Genomic DNA, 21,088 nt, shown 5'->3' with positions numbered 1-21,088 from the left:
ATTCTTCTTCCTTTCCTTCTTTGTCTTCCTCATTCTTATTCTTATTTAGCTTCTTTTTGGTCATAGTTGCTCACCTTCTGAATGAGCTGTAAAATTTCAGTCTTGAGTCACTGGTACTTCATCAGAGTAGCTCTGTCAATCTTTCTAAACATGGGCTATTGCAAGACCTCTAGGAAGGAGTCAAATTAGATCAGGCAAGTAAAAGTCAAATGGAGAAAAAGAGAGCCCCAGGAGGTACTGAGCAGAATAGCAGCAGACCATAATACCAAGGAAAACAAATATTGAGTTGGGTTTGGAAGACATGCCCAACTTACACATTTCTTACAACTTTACTAAATAGTCCATGCTGTCAGAAACAAAAATCCAGTTGTTCTCCTAGAAACTACTGGGTGTGAGGAGCAGAGCCCTACTGTCATTCGGTGTAGCAGTTACACTGAAGAAATCAGTTACTGAAATAAATATGGGGCCATATCCTGCTGCTCTTATTTATTTTGGCAGTTTCGTGGAAGTTGGTGGTTCATGTGAATAAATGGGAAGGATTTAGCTTGAGGTGACAGCAGATGGGCCCTCAAGCAATGAGGGAATGGAAGTGAGACTGTCCAAGATTAGAAATCTAATGCTCTCCCTAGATTAAATTAATAGGGAAGACTGAAGTTGTGTGATATTCATCCTACTGTACAGCAATTCATCATTAAAAATGGAAGGGGCAGAGAAGAAAAATGACCAAAAAAAAGTAAGATTTCTCTGCAGATAGATAGTTTTCTAAAAGGTACATCTCTCAAAAAAAAAAGGCTGCAATGCTTGTATCTGCATATTTAATCCCTGCTTTTTAAAGATCTTTTCACTTCTTTGAAATTTCAAAGAATAAGGAATTTATTCGTAAAATGTCATTTTGTATTGAATTTGAATATATTATAGCTTAGATGATAACCTTTATACAACAAGAAATATTTTCATGTAGTCTCATGTAAAATTGATAGAAATATATTCTGTGCAGCCAAATGTTTAATTTGCTACAAGTGCTGCCACCATTTTTATTTCTTGTAAAAGGTCTTCAGAACTGTGCAGACACAGCATGGCCACCTTTGTTAATCTTTTCATAAACAAGCAGTCTTCTTTCATGTAAATTTGTTAAAGGAAATTTGCTTTTGTGCTATGAGTGTTTGAGGAAAGAAGTGGAATTTCGAAAAGACTTGAATTCACTGGTCCACACCAGTACTTTTATAATACATGTAAAAATCTGTAAAGATACATGTGATTTTACTGTAATCAGTTCACTGCATTGCAAGTACAATATTTAGGGATGCTGTTCTATAAAAGGCACAGGAACTAGTTTTAGATACCTTCTGGTACCTTTACATGAGCCACCTTGTAGCCTGTCAGGTTCATTTCAAATGTATATAGTGTAAATCATACTTTTCCCTTTTGCACACCATTCCCTGTAGTTATGGCAGGAACAGCTTGCACCAAAACTGTCAGTTTTATAGCAAAAATCTCTCAACATGCAATTCATATCCTGTGCAAAAATGTCAGGGTACATTTTCCTGATGTGCACGTCATGCATTGTTTTCATCAATCTTTTAAGAGAGCAGGGGGAAAAAAGCTCTATTTTCCTTTGCAGACAAGAAAACAAAAAAAAAAGAAAGAAAAATAATTTAGTTAACTTTCTACATGAGTTCTATTTTCTTCATCAAGATGGATCTGTATTTCACCATCTAGTATATATTCTACATGCTGCACACTTGTTTCTAAAAATATTAAGAAAACCACATCACAGTATCAACTGAATGTCCAGAGTTTTGCATTTTAGATCTCCTGCCTGACATCTAAGTGTCTCTGCAATTATCCATTGTTTATGCCAGCTTTCTACCTGCTTAGACTTCTGTGTCATACAAATGCTGCTGTGAGAAAAGAGAATAAGTGCGTGCCTTGGAACATGACACAGAACTGATTAAAAACCTGGGGGGAAAGTTAGTATTTTTGTGGAAGATCAAAATATTTCATATCAGATTATAATCACTGCATGCAGTGGGGTGTCAGGTAGTGGAGTGCTACAGTGGAACATTTTGGAAGATGAGACAGGTAGATTGACACTTCATTTGTATGAGTTTGGGGTGAATAGGTTATATATAAGGGCCAGTGGGTGGTAGACATTGTGCCTTCCCCAAAAGAAGGAGTATTTCCCCCAGTGCAACTGATGAACAGCGCACTGTGTTTTTATACCAGCTCTCATTGGCATGGACTTTCCATTGATGAGCATAAAGCAGGTACAGATTTATTAGATGGAAAGAAGGGCAAGTTCAGAGGGGCTGTAACCACCCTATTTCAACATCACCATGACCTGCTACAGCACTTATGTCTCTCATCCTAGGGCATGAGACCTTGTGATATAACACAACCTTCCTGTTTGCATTTGATTGGGTTGCAGCCTTATCTTTCTTTGGAGGAAAACATTCAAATTTGTTTTCAATATTCTCTTGTCACAGAAGAGCTGATAAAGTGAATAATTTTTTGTTAACATGGATCAACATTAGGAATGCAACAAAACGTTGTTCAAGATAAACTGTATCATGATCACTGAAGAAAATAATTTGATATAACTGGGATTTGAGCACTCTAGGGAATTCAGATCTTATTCACAACCATCTATCTCAGCCAGACAGTTTAGGAAACATGGTCCAATAGTACTAAATAAATTAGAAAGAAATTAAGGATTGAATTCTAGAGAAAACTTCTTTGTCTTCTGCAAAATAACCCAGGAAAAAACGTAGATAGGTATATATCACCTAATCTGAGACATTTGCAATACAAGTGCTTCCATCTGAGCTTATCACACTAAGTTCCCTTCCTCTGGAGGAGTCACTTCTAGGTTTTGAGTCATCTGTCCCACTTTAGATGTTGGCTTCAGGGTGAGATGATAATAGCACAGAAGACCCAATTTCTCTTTATAAAAGAAGTCTAGATGACCAGCTGTGCTAGGTTTGGCTGGGGACGAATGAATTGTCTTCACAGTGTCTGCTGTGGGGCTGTGTTTTGGCTTTGTGCTAAAATCAGGGTTGATAATATAGAGATGTTTTTGTTATTGCTGAGCAGGGCTTACACAGAGCCAAGGCCCTTCCTGCTCTTTGAACTGCCACTCTGGGGAGGAGACCAGGGGTGCCTGGGGGGTTTGGAGGAGACACAGCCAGGACAGGTGACCCAAACTGACCACAGGGAGATTCCAGACCGTGTGACATCATGCTCAGTGGATACAGTGCGGGGAAGGAGGAGGGAGAGGGGAACATTTGGAGTGATGGGGTTTGTCTTCCCCAGTAACCATTACATGTGATGGGGCTTTGCTCTCCTGGAGCTGGCTGAGCACCTGCCTGCCCATGGGAAGTAGTGAATTAATCCCTTGCTTTGTTTTGCTTATGTGCAGCTTTTGTTTTTCTTATTCTTTATCTCAACCCAAGAGTTTCTACCTTTTATCCTTCCAGTTCTCTCCCTGATCCTGCTGGTGGGGAAGTGAGCAAGCAGCTGTGTGGTGCTTGGCTGATGGCTGGGCTTACACCACAACACCAGCTCAGGCCTAGATGTGTCCCAATCCATCATCAGGCAGAGCAACTTTTCACGGCAGAGAACAAGTTATAAAATGGATCCAAGTTCTACCACCACTTTTTCCTTATTCAATGAGACATCTGTACTTGCCAGAGATGTATGGGTCTCTTCTGAAAGACTGAATAATTTTAAAGGTCTTAACCTCATCAATAACCAATAACCTTTCCAACCACACTGCATTATCTTAAGAAATGGTGTCTCCTTAAACTGAGGTGAACATGAAGTCTATAGTACTAAGTCCGGTTTCTAAGTATCAACTTTGTGTCTCTCTCTGAAGTTTGACTATAAAGCAATAGTTCAAAAAGACACTGTAGGAGAACTTACTCTGTTCAGTTATGCCCCATGATATGGACAGTCAGCTTCTGCAGGACAATTACATTGGTGAAACCATTATTTTTTGCTTTCTTACTATAAATTTTTCCAGGTTTTCCAGGAAAACTAAGTGATTTAAGTACCTAAAGCTCTGGAGAGGATAAAGCAAAAATAGATTTCTCTTACTAGACACTGATAAATCTCCAAAAGCTCAACATTTCCAAAATCCTCTAAGAAAAAAATAAGAAATTGTAGATGGCAAAGGGTGTGTCAGAGATGGAATCACGGAAGAGGAGGTGAGAAAATTGAATGTTGAGTACACTCAAGATTCACACCACATTTTAGAAAAAGGTTATTTGGACACCTCACTTTCCTCCAACCCAGCATGCTGAAGCCTCAAACAGAGTCTACAGCTTTTTTAAATCCCAGGTGGTAGTTCACTGATGAGCCTTTTGGGCCACAGACCAACAAGGAGGTTGTGCACTCTGCTGCTGATAGGGAAGGGGGTTGCTAAAGCTTCTTTTAATGTGATTTATAAACAACCTCCCACAAACTGTTTGCTTTTTTTGAGGCTGCACAGCATATGTTCACCTTGGAAGGAGGTTGCTGCAGCAGAGAGAGCAACTTCTCCAACAGTCCTTTAGGCTTACACCCACTAGCCATTGCTTTTTGCCACTCTCCATGATCCCTTCCCCCACACCAGCTATTTTTATTCTAGTGAAAATATCAGCTGTGAACTAACTAAACTTATTTTCAGACCTCCTTTCCTTTAGAAATGGTGTACCCAAACACTTAGAATTCATTCTATGAAGGGCTTTCAGCTGCAATGGTGAAATGTCCCAAATGACAAATTACATGTCAGCTGAATTCATGTCATTATTTCTAATATGCTCTTTGAATTTTTTCTTTATGGTGTATTTACTTTGACTGTTTTCTCCTCTTGCAGCTGCCTTTTCTTTCTATACTTGTGCTCATTTCAGTAATTTTGTGTTTTATGGGGGTTTTTTATGTCTTTCCCAATATATCCCAAATGGAGATGAAGGAAGAGAGTGGCTGAAGAAAAGAAACTGTAAAGTGGTACAGAAAAGGAAAAGTGAAGTGATCAGCTTTTGGCTTAAATCATTCCAATGATTAATCATGAACCTAGTTTTGTTCTGCTGCCCTGATGTAGGGGGAGGGCTCACAGATTTGGGTTTGTTTTTTTTTTCCACTAGCTTCAGCAAAACAGCAGAACTCAGTATGTGTTTCTCTGTTATGCTGGTGAATATGGTCAATACACCTTCTCTACAATTCCCTCCTATTAAAAAAAATATTGTATAATCAACAGGGATTTTGTGGCTTTGTTTTCCAGGCTTTTATTACCATGAGAGACTAAAGCCAGTGGAGCAGCAGCATAATTACTCTCGTTCAGAAAGGAAAAATGCAATTCCTCAGAATTTAATTGGCTACGCTGAATTAATGACCTTCCTGGTCCTAATCAGAAACAATACAAGGAAAAATTAAACCAAGACTTATCCATTTCCTGCAAAATCTCTCCAAATTATGTCAATGCAGCCATTAATTGCTGAAGCCATTTTATGACTGGATGCACAAGAAAACAATCTAGCAATTTCAGAAACCTTTACTAACTCTCTGCAAGTTTATATCATAGCACCAGAAGTTCCTGGAAAAAAAGTTCATCAGCTAGTGTGGAACATGCTCACAGGTGAGAGAAACAATAACAACCCAAGTCACTAAATGTGAAGTTCTAGCCTCTAGACAGAATAACCTTGTTTAACGTAGGCTTAGGGTTTAGAAACTATGGGTTGTTTTGTTTTTTTAAATAGATGTTGACAAAAACCAAAATGGAATGAGAGATTTGCAGATGCCTCTTAACCTGCATGGCCTGGGTGGCACAGAACCTTGTTGAAAGAGGATGTTGTTTAACAGGTGGCATCATACTGGGTTGGCCAGTGAAGGCGAAGGCAAAAACCCAGTAAAGAGTAAAGATCATCATAGCAGGTGAGTGGTGGTGGTCTGGGTCCTGGTGAATTTACCATTATTGCTTAATAAGCATTCACTAGAAGCATAAGGGAAGTCATTAGTGGAAACAAATGCACATAATTTATATCTAATGCTCTTCTCTGTGGGTGTTTTCATGCACAGTAAACAGGTATTTTCAAATCTCAGTGCATTTCTGAATATGACAGCTCTTTACACCTACTTAGACTTGATCCTCTGCATACAACATATATACACAGGGGGTTTCTTGAAAAATCACAGAGCAACCTGAGGAGAGGTATATTTGGAATGCTTGGATGTTTATTCAAGAGCCTGTCAAGGAACTCTGGGTTAGTTGAGGGGGTGAGAGGTCCAGCCAAACATCCATGGGCAGTTCGTTTGCATCCTGCACTGCTCCGTGCATCTGACAAATCCTGCAGAAGAAAATGTTGGAAAGGGGAAACAAGACTGAGAAAACACAGGAAGCACCATCTTGCACTGATTTGTATCAACCAATACTTCAGGAGCAGAAAAGTCAGAGTACCTGTAGAGAGTTACAAATATGAGGGAGAAAACAACATGAACAACCTCATACCTTTGGGTCGGACTCTTGGAGCTTGGATCCAATATTTTTCTCTTCTGTCAGGTATGATGATGAGTGGGGTCACTAAAGAATAAAGTTGCTAGTTCTGATAGGGCCAGGATGTGTTCCATGATGTAAGCTAGATAAAAGTTAGGGCTATTAGAGAACTTCTTTATGCCCCAGCCAAAACATAAGGCAGATTCTGGAGTGGAAGCTGCTGGTCAGAGTGCTATGAAAAGAGCTTTTGCTCTGAAAACCAGTTCCTAAACGGTTCAGAACCAGTGGGTACTTTTTCATCACATTTTCAAGCTTATAGTCTTCATCTGAGGAATAGTATCCTGATTAGCCCATGTCCCATCCCATCTCATGGGACTTTTGTGAAGATTGTTTTGCATATATGAGATGTTTTAATGTGTTAATAAAAATCAAGATGGAAATGAAAATTTATTGTCTAAGAGGATTCAGAGTGTGTAGGAAATTAGACCCATCTTCATGTATATATTTCTCTCTCCCTGATTAATTCCTTCAATAATCTCAAAAACCTTTCCTTTGGAGTCTGGTAGATATGTTCCTCTTTTAAGAAAAGCACAAGAGGGAAATAAACATTGTGCAATGAAGTTTTGTACATTATAAAATTGGTAACAAGTTTTGGGTGACATACTAAAGATCTTTGCTGTCAGTCTTAGAATTCTCTTTCCAGTAGAGGGCTATTCCTTGACCATTTCCTCCAAACTTGCTTCTTATTGCTGACCTGTCCTTGCCCTGAGGCTATTTCTTCACCTGCTCTTGACTAACAAATGCTTTTGCTACTTCTGTAGCTCTAGTTTTCTCTCAAATTTGCCAGTCTCTTTTCTCTCCATTCAGTACAACTGTGTTTTCTTTTACAGAAAATCTCTATTTCCATATCTCAAGTTTCTTATCTCAGTGCTTTCTTTTACTCGGTTTTACTTACAGAAGAATTTATTCCTTTCTTCAATCTCTCTCCAGTCTGTCTCTTCCTGCAAAGAAATACCTAGTCTCAGTATTCATATTAGAATTATCCAAACTTTTCGTCATGTCCTTGCTTACTCTCTATTCTCCTTCCCCATACTGGTGGGCAAAACAATCTCTTTCTCAGTGCTTGGCTAGGTTGCTTTAGCCAAAACTGTTAAAATAATTTTGATGGGAGGCTATAATCTCAGGATGGAAAACTTCAAACAGGACAGTCTTTAACTTGGTCATAAAAATTGGTTAAAATGGTCTTTCACAATCAGACAGGTTTTGTGCTCCAGGCCCCAGGTATACTGAAGAGTCACTTCTCTAAGATTACTGAAGCAAAGCAATCTATTGAAAGTGATATACTGTGCCAGGTACACTTATTCCAATTTATAAAACAGAAAGTTTCATGGCCAATATTAATTTTCTTTTGCTGCAATACATGGTTTTATTTCATGCTCCATTAACAAGTGTAGGTGTACTTGACACTAACTCAGCTCTTTCTAATTAGGTCTCATGCATTCATGCTCTTCCTCCTACAGTGCAAAAAAGGGGGACAAGGTAATGTTAAGAAAAAAAGAGACATGACTCATTACTCATAGGCCTGAGAACTTTTTGTTTCTATTTACAAACCATTCCCAATTTAGCAATTTCCTTAAGATGGAGGTGGTCAGCCTGCAACCAACCAAACAACTAACCCAGAATGTCCTGGGCTGTCCTGGTTACAGGAGGAAGAGTGCCAATACAGGAGTAACCAAACTATGTCTTCTACACCCATCTACATTATTCCTGGTGAAGTGTTAATGGTGGGTAATTTGCAACAGCTGCCCAGAGAACAGCCCACCTCTCAGGCTATGAGCTGGGTTTTGCATCAAGGAAAAAGAGGCAACCCTTCAAGGCGGGGTAATGTTTCTTTTTCTTCACACCAATGACTCAGCCCCATTGTGAAACTCCTGGGGGAGGTACTGAACATTCCTGCCTGGATTTGAGGAGATATAATCTGTGGGCTGGGTCCACTACCACCACTGGACATCCAGAGAAGGACAGGAGCTTCCACAGAAGGACCAGACCTTCCACAGACTGCTGCTTTTGGCAGGACTGAAACCACCACTTTAACAGGACTACAAACACAGTTTAACCGCACCATGACCACCACCCTGACTGACAGGGGCCAGGCTGTAGTCTGACTTTGTGTATTTAAGCTAGTTTTTCTGTATTATTGAAATTATTGTAATCTTTATATTAAATTGTCATATCTGTCTTGAAATCTCTTGCAAGGTATTGGTGTGGAGTTAATTTCTCCTGCTGATTTCAAACCCCCAGAACCCACATCCCTCCTTCTTCCAGACCCTTCTTGAGTGCTCCCCAGCAACAGTCCCAGAGTAAACACTTCATTCTGAGGTGGCACTGGGTCACTGTCTCTCCTGAGGTTTGGCAGCTCCATATCTCGTCCATCTCCTGTTGTGGAATGGGGTCCCCAGGAAGGTGCAGCTGAACCATCCAGTGGCCCTGACCTGCCCAAACTAGTGGGCTGGGAAGGAACTCTGATTATTTTGTAACTAACAGGCCACTGCTGTCTGCCTGGGTCAGCCTCATGGCAGCAGCTAGGGTTTATCTGCACGCACCCACAGGGGATGCAGGAGCAGTGAGTGCTGCACAGCTGTAGATTATCCTGTGGAATATGGCTCAGTGCTATGGTCTAGTTGACCATATCACGTTGACAGTGGTGATCAGCCGAAGGCTGGACTCAATGATCTTGGAGACCTTTTCCAGCCTAAATGATTCTGTATGTCCAGGAGATGGAGGCAGGGAATGGGGCAGGGGCTGTGCTAGCTGACCCTTGCCAACCACTAAAGGAAGTTTTGTGACCTGCTTGCCTAGAAAGGTTTAAACTAGAAAATAAACATGCTTCTCATGCATCAACAGTGTGTTGTTTTTATGAACAAGGATAAACTTTATGAAAGCAATTCCCAAAAGATGGAACTTTACCAATCATAGGGCAAGTAGTAGACAGTAATCCTCTGTGCAGGTCATTGTGTCTCCTGTTAACCTCACTTACACCTGTCCTGACTGTCTATAATTCAGCTAAATAAGAGACTCGTTTGTAACATTTTATACTGCCAGAAAAATGTGCTGTTGTTAGAAGAAAATGGCGAACTGAAGACTTCTGAGTTAAAAAAAAATCCCCATTCCAGCAAGCACCTAAGGACAGTGTGTAACACTGAACAGGTATAATAAATACATGAGAAAATGCCTTCTCTAAACCAAGATTGCTAAGTCACATCCAAGTTTAATTCTTACAATGACAGTGCATTTAATTACAACGTTTGCAGTATTGTCATACTGGTGGAAGATGCAATTTAGCTGAGTTAATTTTGCAAAAGTACAGAAACAACAGCATTTAAAGCACTTATGTTCAAAATAGATGAGATATCCAAATGAGAAAGCAGGGATGAACTGTAATTCTCCTTTCAGAGATGAAGACTGACACACTGAGAGAAAAACCACTCTCCCTGTTTTTCTCTTCATCTCCTTGACACCAAGGTCGTGTGGAATCATGCCAGTGAACAGAATTACACTCAGCTGCTTCAGAGTGCTAAGCCCAAGCTTCAACCATACCCTACCTAAAGAAGCTTTTACAAATCAATGCAACAACAAAATTAGACATTTTGACATATCTTATTATACTTAATTAGATAGAATTGCGTCTGCCTAATTGCCTTTATTATATGCCGATTATATGCTGATGACAGGCATTGTGTTTTAAATTCTTAACAAGAAAGCAGGTTTTTAAGTTCACCTTTCAAACTATCTTTTGTGTCTTTGGTTGTATTTAAAAAGTATGGAAAGCTCCTTCAAGGAACTTTAAATTCATATAGCTTACCAGAGCTCTATGAAGGTGGTCCTGGACTCATTTTGTTACCATGCTGCTTTTAGATTATTTCCAGAGATGTGATTTTTTTTTTTCTTTTTTTTCTTTTCGCCCCCCCCTCCCCCCCCCCCCAACCAAGCTGATCCCAGCTGGTATCTAGATGGAAACTTCTGGGCCATTGACAAAAGAAAAATAAAACCCAACAATGGTCTTGCAGTTATTTTTACATTTCAGCAGGGAGCTTGGGGAAGCCAAGGAAGTGCCAGATGTCAAGCTTTAAAGTGGTCTTGTATCGTGATTCCACAAAGCAGTTAGGCATACTCTGAGATCCAACTTTCTTCCAGGCAGCAGGAGATTGCATTTTGGTACATGCAAAAGAAATGTACTAAAATAAGCCATCCATATATTGCAGCCATCTGGGATGCATAAAAAGTGTATCACCACAAAATCCTCCTTTTGCTGTACAAATCTATTGAATGGAACTAGTTTTCTTTGTCCAATAATTAAACAGCAGTGGTGCCTGTTCAGACATCAGGTGAATTATTTTGGCCAGAATTAGGAATAACAGCAGTTAAAACAACTATCATGCCCTTTTTCCTTAAACTATAAAATCTCCTGGAAACTGTTTCCTCAAAGTGGTGTTTTGTTCTGAAAGTTTGTCTCTACAAAGTTTGCTGCCGGCCCGTGTTGTTATCTAAAGGATTGCACTGCCATCTTGTGGCAAGAAAAGCCATTTAAATCGAGTATTGATTGTGGTTGAGACAGAAATTAAGCAAAAAGCCTAAAAAATTAAACAAATTTAATTCATTATGGAATAAATATCCCGTAGTAGAGGCTTTATTAATAAGTGGTAGAAGATAATAATTTTCTCAACCCTTCATCACATTTCCTGCAAGGGTTTCCCAACTGGTTAAACGTGGTCTCTTCTTGGCAAGAGTTTCTTCCATTGAGTTGTGATGTCAAACCCACCTATAAAAGGTCTTCAATACTTTAAACAGTGGAAACACACAAACTTCTTGACAATATTGGCAGCTTGAGGTGCCATCCTCTAAACAAATAGCCCCAGATTCACATCTTCAGGGTGCTTTTGGCATCCACTGCACTCTTGGAAAGCCTGGCTACTTTCAGAGACCCATTAGCAGTGCTACGTGTCCAACACTTGATACCTTTCCTTCACATCAGCCCAGAAATTCCACAGCATCCTTTTCTGTGTGGAGATCCTGACACCATTCTCTTCACACCGTGACCCCATCCTTTCCACATCTTTCTTTTTCACACAGACGCAGATACATGCAATGGCTTCACAGAATCACAAAGTAAGCTGATTTGAAAAGGACCCACAAGGATCATCAACTCCTGGTCATGCACAGGGCACCCCAAGAGTCACACTATGGTGCCTGAGAGCAATATCCAAATTCTTGAACTGTCAGACTTGGTGCTATGACCACTTCCCCGAGGAGCCTGTTCCAGTGCCCAACCACCCTCTGATACCAGAAAACAAAATGGAGAAAAAGGAAGAAGAAACAGAGGTGTAAAATGTGAAAAATGTAAAAATTAAATGTAACATTGCAGGATTAGAGTACTATGGACTGGGAGAGGATAAAATTGCTGATACCTTATGACAGTCATAACCATTTTCTTGGGAGACATAGGACATATCATCTGGTCATGGAATAGAAGTACAGTATTATTAATGAACGCCTTGAGTACATATAATTAAAAGATCATAATTAAAAGATCAGCAATACAGGAAACCTTTTAGAGACAAAAACAGTTTTAAAAAGAAAAAAATAGAAAAAAACCCAAAAAAACAGTAAAACTGAATTTTTTTGAAAGAACAGGTGTATAAGCAAAGTAATAACAAGGCTGAGAGTTCTCCCAAGAAGTTTTCTTTCACTGTATATTTTTTCATAATCAACACTTGTCTAAAGAATTGTGCTTTTATATCTAGTGGCTCCAAAAGAAATCAAAGACAATAAGTATAGTTCCAGCCATTTAAGTACTTATGTATATCCCTAATACTTTGCATGATTCAAGGAGACAACTATCAGACCAAAGTATATAAAACTGAATATCTCAATGCAAATGCAACTTTTTTTAGGAAAAAAAAATAAAACACTTCTGCTCTAAATTTTCTGGAATTATTCTTTCAAATTTAAGAATAACCTTTCCCCCTTTTTTTTGTGGTTTTTTTTAGGGGAGGAAGGAGAGAAAATGGAAATGAAGTTCAAACTCTTCAGTACCAATCTTGGCAAAAAAAAAAAGATGCAACATTTTTTTTTTAAAAGTGTTTTCCTGTTCAGGAGACTGGAATTTTTTTCTTTATTCTGAATTACATTGTACTTTTGCCAATCCTCTGTTAACTATCTACCTGTATTTACAGACAGGGGGTGTAAATTTTGCAGTGAAGCAACTGCTGAAGCCATGACCCTTTTCCCATCAACCATTTTGCATTAACTGCTGTAGGTGGGTCTGAATCTCAATTTCTCCTTTGGCTTTCTGTGTTTAAAAATCTATCATCAGTAACACACTAGACATGTAGGTCAATATCTGAAGAGCCCTCACCAGCACCTCTGAATTCATGTCTGAATAAAAAGCAGTATGCTGACATTTAGCTCCTTGATTGCAAACACAAGTGTTGCCTGTCACCACAATGCAGAGTTAGATACCAAAATGCTCTTCCTTTTGCCATTTGGCTGAAAGAAAAAAAGACAGTGGAACTGTTTAAGATTTTTTTTTCTCTAAAAATATTTCACACAATTTCCAGCTTGTAATAACAATGTGTGGAAAAGCTTTAATGTGTTTCTTGTTATTTTCCATATTAAATACTCTGCTGGAAAAGCTACCACCCAAAACCTAACATTTTCTAGTAAATGACAGAAGATGTAATTGATCAGGGAAGAAAGTGTGGACTCTGGTGAAGTTTTTAGGAAGCTGCAAAATGTCTTCCTCTGTTATGGCCTTATGGCTGTAAATATGATTTTATATATTTTTTCATAATTGAATAAATGCTGAACTCTTCTAACAGTGAAAGTGTTTGTTTATAAGTGATTCTTCCCTTTGTACCTTTTACATTTCTGTGTAAGAAAAGGGAATACATATATACATTAAATCAAAACATCTCCAAGTATCACAGAGCCTTGACATGTTTGTATTCAATTGAGGAAATGTTGTTTGAATGGCTTTTTGCTTCAGCCAGATGAATATTTGGTTGTGTAGACATCATACTGACTATGTCTTTCCTTTGCACCTGGAAACTACCACTTTCATTCGGGTTTGAGTTACTCTTCCCAGAAGGACTGAAAAATTAATCTGCTTTCAGCTTTTGAATTCCATGTAATTTCAGCTACCTTTTCACTTGTGCTAAAATGTTATGCAACTTTTATCAGAGCAGGTGGCCTATTGACTTCAGCAAGCCAAAACAAACGTTATCTGTCCACCTCCAGTAATTCTGCCACCACCAGTGACCTACTTTGCTCATAAGTGAGATAACTCTCCACTTCTCCATTTAATTGTGCTCTTCTCTCCAACTTGGTCAACAAATATCCTAATAAATTGACTGAATGGCCTCATCTTTCCCCTCTGAGTTTTCATTTTATTGTGTCACTTCCATCTGCTTCCCAGAGGCTCTGCTGAGGATGTCTGTATTCCTGCCTGTGTCAGGGTATCCTGATATTTGACAATGCCACAGGGCAGACAGTCACACTGTTCCTCAGGGCTGGTTACACTTGGCCATCCCCTCTTCACAATCCCACTACAGTTTTTTCCATCTCCTTATTCTTGTTCCTCTCAAAGCTGTGTTTCATCAGCTTCGGTGTCACTGTATTCATGATGTTGCTCAGTACTAGTTCCTGATTCACCAGAGACACTTTGCCATCACCTCCAGACTTGACATCCTTGTCATTGATCCTCCTTAAGGTTTTCAAATTGAGTGTAAAATGCTATGCCATCACACTTTGACTTGAGTCCAGGGCTGACTAGGGTGTGGGTAAAGGTGGCTGTAAAGGATCACAGCTAAAGAATAGCTGCTATCTAATATCCAGCCTTGCTCTGCTTCTGCTGTCCAACACCCAGCTCTCAGTTTGCTGGTCTCCTCGATTTTCTCTCTTCAGAAGTGGTTTGGAGTAGTTATCTCTAGGCAAGAAAACGAAGCTGTAATCCACAAGGCAAATTATCAAATCTTCCTGTCAGAGTTGGAAGATCCACTGCTATTAAGCAGACACAGCCCCTTGGTATTGTGGCAAATAACAATGATAAAAACTGGAGAGTAAAGGCAACACATTCCATGTGCAATAGATAAGAAACATGTTTGCTGTTGGAAAAAAAATCTAGTTACAAAATAAACCACTACTGCTGTACCATCTTTAGATTTATTGCTTATGATTGACTTGAGTTTAGTGGCCTTTGGTAGCCTTTAGTTCATATTAACTTCACTTTGTCATGTAACTGACAAATACCACAAATTACAGCAAAAAAAAAAAAGTGAGGCCAGCATCCAATGACAAAATATGACTAAAAATTAATTAAGTATAAAACCAAAATTCCCCATTGCCTAACTAGAGGCTACTTCTGCAGGTCAAAATTAAGGTAAATGTATAGAATAATGGAGAAAAACCTGTACTGTGACCTCCTCCCCTTCAAGACAATATAAGCTCTGGTCAAGATCATCCTCATTTGACCTTGCATTATGAAGTGACTCATTCAATGTCTCCTAATCATTGAAAATCTACCACATGATAAGGACACCAGACAAAAATTAGTTCCACACGTGCTCATGCTTGAAGCACACTTTTAATGATTTGAATTGTATGAGTCAAATATTTGCTAATGGGCAAAGACAAAATATTAACTTGTTAAACAATAGACTGAGCTTCTCAGACAATATTTATATATTACCTAAAAAACACTAAATTAAAGATAACACTTTATAAGACCCTGACTTGAGCTTGCACTGACTTTCCCATCTCTTTGCTGTTCTCTTTTTTAGTGCCTTTGAAAAAACACCTGATAAGTGTCAGACTACTTAGATAACAATGTGACTCCAAAGCACAGTTCTCTCACACTAAATGACATACAATGCACATTACAGGGAAGATTGGAAATCAACCTATTCACTATCACTGCAGACTTCAAAAATCCTCATTGTAATTTATATAAATTGTCACATCACTGGGATTATTAATAGTCTTTATTTCAAATGAAGAGTTTATTTAAAATCTTGCCTGGAGTTACTTTTGCATTAGTGCTGGATGTGAATGCGAATCCCAACTACAATGGCAAATGGCAACTGAGACAATTTAATTTCAGCTACCATCTTCAAAAATATCAGAGGTTGTCCTAGTTTAGGGCAAATTAGGAAGGAAAACTCCAAATGGGGATTTCCCCAGGGAAATGCCCCTCCCCACCAACTGGTCCAGGAAAAGGGAAAAAAAAATTCCTTGGAGAGAAGTGGAAAAAGCTGTTTATTTAACAGAAATTGAATAATATTAAATAATAAAACCTCTTGCTGTTCGATGGGATGGCAAATCTAGGAAGAAAAAGTCCTTTTCATGTGGTGTAGCTTGGCTCGCTCAGGTTCTTATCAGTCCCTCCAGCTCTGGAAAAGTGCCGAGGCCCAGGCCCCGGTGGGCCACAGGCGTGAGCTCCCGGGGTTTGGCTGGGTGTTCAGTCCAGAGCAGGCTTGCACATATTCAAGAAAATTGGAAAAAAAGCAAAGGTCCAGGGAACTCCTCTGCCTCAGCTAGCTAAAGCTAACTAAAAACCAGAGAGAAGCTCTGTCCCGCTGTCTGTCCGTGCTGCAGACACCACAGTCCAGGAGCAAGATGTGTGGGAGTGATGTTTTTCTTTAACACAAACTGCGGCTTCTTCTTCCCCCTCTCTTGCTCTCAGAGCCAGTTTTAAAGGTGCAGAACTTAATATATAACATAAACCAGACGATTGGGGATACCAGCATCATAAAGTCACCCCAGGACAGAGGTGGTTTTTCAGGACTTCCTTGCTGCTGTCAGTTCCTCAGACCACCCTACTGGGCCTGGATTCTCCACAGATGCAGAAGTTCTTATCTGGATATAATCCTTAAGATTTAAGGCTTGAACTCCAAGAGGTACTCAGGGGTAACTTCAAGTATCCTGCAGCTATCAGACTGCTGAGTCCAGCTAGCAGACATTTATAGCCACACATATATCTTCATACTCTGCAGAGCCAATGTCTATACACTCATTTTCTCTGACAGATTTTTCCTTCTAAAGACATACTCTGCCACTGACAAAGAAATAGACAACCATGACATTTTAATTACATTATTTCAGGCTTATATTGCTATTCAAGCAAATAGTTACTATAACTTCGTATGGCTACTTGATGTCCTACTTAGTGACTTGTATATTTACATGTATTTATACAATAAGTTTGACAGTGGGAGACAGAGAGGAAAATATTACTGTCACATCAGGAGAGAAGAATGAGGAAATAGCTATAGCTCAAAATCTATACACATTAAAAAACCCACCAGAACTGTTCTCACTAAGCCTTAGGTTTGTAGCATGATTAATGGCCCCAAATAAACAAGAAAGATGATGTGACAACATATTTGGTTCAGTAATTCTAAATCAAATAAATTCTTGGCAATTAAGTTTCACTGTCAACATATTCTGTCTGTAGTTTAAAGAAAGAAGAATTTGCCGATGAGTCTGCCTGTAATGGTTCCTTCAGGGTTCACATGGTCCACTACAAAGCCTAGGACAAGTTTTCACTGATAGCAATTGTCATTTCCTAAAGATCATTGATAGCTGGTGATGCACAATTATAATTAAATTCTTAATGCTAGGTACAGTTTTGCATTTAACCATGTGATGGTTCATTCATTTTTGTACAAATATCAACTAAAACACCTGCATACCTAAGAACAGCTGAAAGGACCAATAACACATCCATAAGATAAGTACAGTGTTAGATTTTATCATTCTATTTCCTACAGATTTTTTTCTACTGACATTCAAAAAAATCCCCAACACAACTATACTGTTGTCTTTTGTCAAGTAAATGGGAAACTTAAATCAGAATGGATGGGAACACAAGGGTTTCTCTAGCCTGTGTCAGAGGTGAGGAAAAGTTTGCTCATCCTTCTCATTTGCTGAGTGATAGACCAGTCCAGGGAGTGAGCTTGAGATGATGAACATTTTTGGCCATCTGGGATATTCCTCCTTTCATCAGGTTTTCTAGCCTCAAACTGCCTTCCCTTACTATTTTTCATTCTTTCCAAGCTTCACTGAATTGGTCATTGCAGGGAAAAGCAATCAGATATGTTTTTTGCAGGAACAGTTGTTAGTTACTTCTGGCTGGGCTTATGTTTTTTGTAACACTCTTTACTTTTTCCTTCTCAGATTTTCTCTTAGCACAAGCCTATTTTTTCCAGAAATTTTGTTCTATTTTTTTTGCTTTTTTCAATACCATAGACTTTACCTTGTTGGATTTGCCAATAAGCGCTGAATGTTGTTAGGATATGTCTTAGGGCTAGTGAACAGCCAGTCACCTACACTTACAGATTTATGTCTGTCTAATCCCAGGGAAAGGTATAAAGTTGAATGGAGGAGTTTGACCTCATGCCACACCACAAGACTGGTTAGGCTTGGAGTCTTAAAACATTATGGATTTAATCAGAAACACAAATCCTTTTGTCCCATAGCAGGCCTTTCCATGGTCCCTTTTTCTTTACTCATGTTTTTTCTTCTATTCCATCTTATGGTCAGGGAGATCAGACAGGAGTCAGGGGGAGCAGAAGTCTCTGTAAGAGCGGTGCACTTGGCTTTGGTCTGCTTAAGGATTCAATTTCCCTTTCTTCTGTCAGGCTCTCCCCTGCCTACTTGCAGCTGGAACAACGTATCCTTGGCAGCAGATGCATATGAAGAGGTGATGGGGTGTCTGGTATATAAGTCAGGAACATCATCAGGCATTTTCAGAAACACTGTCAGGGTAAGGACTCTTCCCATCACTTCTGATTTAAACCCTGCCATTCAAATAGCACTGTTCCCTGACAAGCTGAGCACACTGATAAGCACAGAGCCACAGCACCCATGGAACATGAGGACCAGTGCACAAGAAAGAGCAGTGCTTGGCCTCCAGCTTCCCTTGCTCCTGGGCTTGGCTGAAGCAAGAAGTGCTGCTCCCAGGAGCTGTGGAGACTTCAGCAAGTGACACACTGCAGCACAGTCCAGCAGAACCCTGCAGATCCATGGGTGTTTCGGTTCCAGTATGGAGTGTAAGTCTTTATTTTCTCAGAAAGATGAGAAGATGAGGAGAGCACACTGGAGGGGTCTTGTACTCCTGGCTGCTTATGCCTGGTTCAGAGTAGGAGGATTTTTACTTCTCTGCACTTCTTTCACACAAAGATCAGTTAGAGAATATATGCAGGGGAAAGTAAATTTGAATTTGCATGACTGCTTCTCCCTTTCGAAAGGATATTCTGGCCACCCATTTTAAATAATTCCTGTCCTGGGAACAATAGGGATTAGAAAATGCTGGAATAAAGCCTTAAGTTACATTACAGTAATTTGTTATTTAATTATTTCCTTTGGCAAGAGTTAGATGTCAACATATGAGCATGATAATTATATATATATACACATTACTCATTCCAATTAGTTTTATTATAAGTATGTCATATTTCATCCTTGTCAACTATAACACACAACAAGACCAGTGGGCTCTTTACATTTGGTAGTAGATTTATTTTTTCTAAGGAGTTTGACAGAGACACGTGAAAGACAGACACACATTCCATGTGACAGTAAACAAATTTAGAGACAGCAGCCTCTATAAATAATCTATGTTCATCATCTTACATAAGAAAGTGGAAGGTTAGCCACTTATTCCAATCTATTAAATGGTTTGCAGCAGTTTAGTAAGAAAACCTGCAGGGTTTCTCCCTATCGCTAGGCTGTCACATGGCCACAGTCAGGGGATGACACAAGAATAAAGTCTATAAGCATGTGAATATAAATGGAAGTAAAAGTCAGTGATTTGGAAAGACACACACACACAAAACAAAACTCTGGGGAACAAGAAGGAACCATTTTTCTCTCCTGATTCTGAATAATTTGTCACTTTATACAATATTTATTGTAACGTAAATGTCAAAAGCATGTGCACTAGTCTTTCCTCAGCATGGAGCACCTAGCCTGTCCAGGGAAGGATTCCTGAGGTTAGAGCACAGAACTGAAAGACATGGGGGTTTTTCCCAGCCAGGAGGACTCCTTGCACCATCTTGGAAGAGTCACTTTTCCACTCAGGTGCTTCTTCCATCTGTAAAAGATTGAAACACACCTCCAAACCTGAAAGTGGGATAGTGCACACCATTAGTACTTCCTGGGAGTGAGATCTGGTTCACTGCCTGCCCACCCCCTGAGTGCTGTGGGTGGGGTGGGCAGGAACTAGAGAAGTGTTTAGGTTCAGGAGACAGGATTTGTTCCACAAAAGCCAGGTAGAGCTCAACTATAAACTATAAGCTCGGATAGGTATTTTCTATCCTTGTACAAATTCACCCTCTTATTGTCAATTTGTTGCCTTATGGAAAAGGAAAACACTCTGTATACATGCAACATAACCTTCTTGGTATTAGCTGGAAACTTTCTAAGCAATCCCCACTCCACTCAACATCCTTCATCCCAGGGATGATGCAGTTCTAAACTACCAGGGGATAAAAGATCTTGGCCATGACACTTAATTCAGAGTACGCACCATCTCATCTGCATTGCCTGTTTCCATGCTGTGCTCTGAAACCCTGAAAGAAGAATTTTCCCAATTCAAATACAGAGAGGATGTGCACCAGTCTCACATAAAGCAGTTTGGGAAGCACAGGTAGAGGAGCCAGGACTTGAATTTTCCTTCTGAACTGCGGGTATGTTCTCTCAAGCTTCAGGCCTGACTAGCGAGAAAGCAAATAGAAGGGGGCAAAAGAGTCTGGTGCAAGGAAGAGAATGAAGATTAGGTATTAATGAGGCAGATAGGATAACTAGAAGTTAAGTGTGAAGAGAAAGACTTCAAAAGACATAGGAAAAAGTTTGCAACAGGTTGAATAGGTATCTCAAAACAAGAAGGCAGGGGAGAACAGGAGAAAATATCCATATACTAGGAAGATCTGGTGAAGGGAATACCTGCCATGTATCAGTGTCTCAGTACTGGAGACGAGAATGACAGTTCTGTCTAACTACAGCACAGCCCCTTTACAGCTTGAGATGGAACAAAATGTTCCCAGGTCTCACTCAGTGCAACCTTAGTGTCAGCAAAATTCCCCCTTTCCCCAGGGATGAATAATTATTTACCACTGCTATCTACTTCTTGCCTTAAAAGAAAAAAATGAAAATAGGCCTCAGGGTTCCAAGCAGAGCTGGGTGAAATTACCTATTTTTATCCTGTAGTTGTGGTGAGGTAAGTATCTTCAGAAGAGTAGAGCTAGTAGAGCTAGGACCTAAACAAAAGACTTTTATATCTAAGTTCAGTAAAGAAATTACTTATAAATTAAGCTTTCCATAATCTGATGTGAGGCTTTTCTTCAAGTACTATTCATATCCTTTGACTGGCAAACTGACTATCCAAATGAGTATGTAATTTCACTGTACATCTTCACTTATCCTCAAAATGGGCATGATAGCATCCATCCACCTCAGGAATATGCTGGGATAATAAATTAACTAATGTGTGTGAACAGACATGTATTTGAGAGCAATAGAGAGATTCCAAAAGGAAGGTGATTATGTATTCAGAATGGGTTG

Source organism: Poecile atricapillus, chromosome Z (genome assembly GCF_030490865.1).
Source record: "Poecile atricapillus isolate bPoeAtr1 chromosome Z, bPoeAtr1.hap1, whole genome shotgun sequence".
Lineage (NCBI taxonomy): Eukaryota > Metazoa > Chordata > Aves > Passeriformes > Paridae > Poecile > Poecile atricapillus.
Note: the sequence above shows the minus strand (reverse complement) of the source record.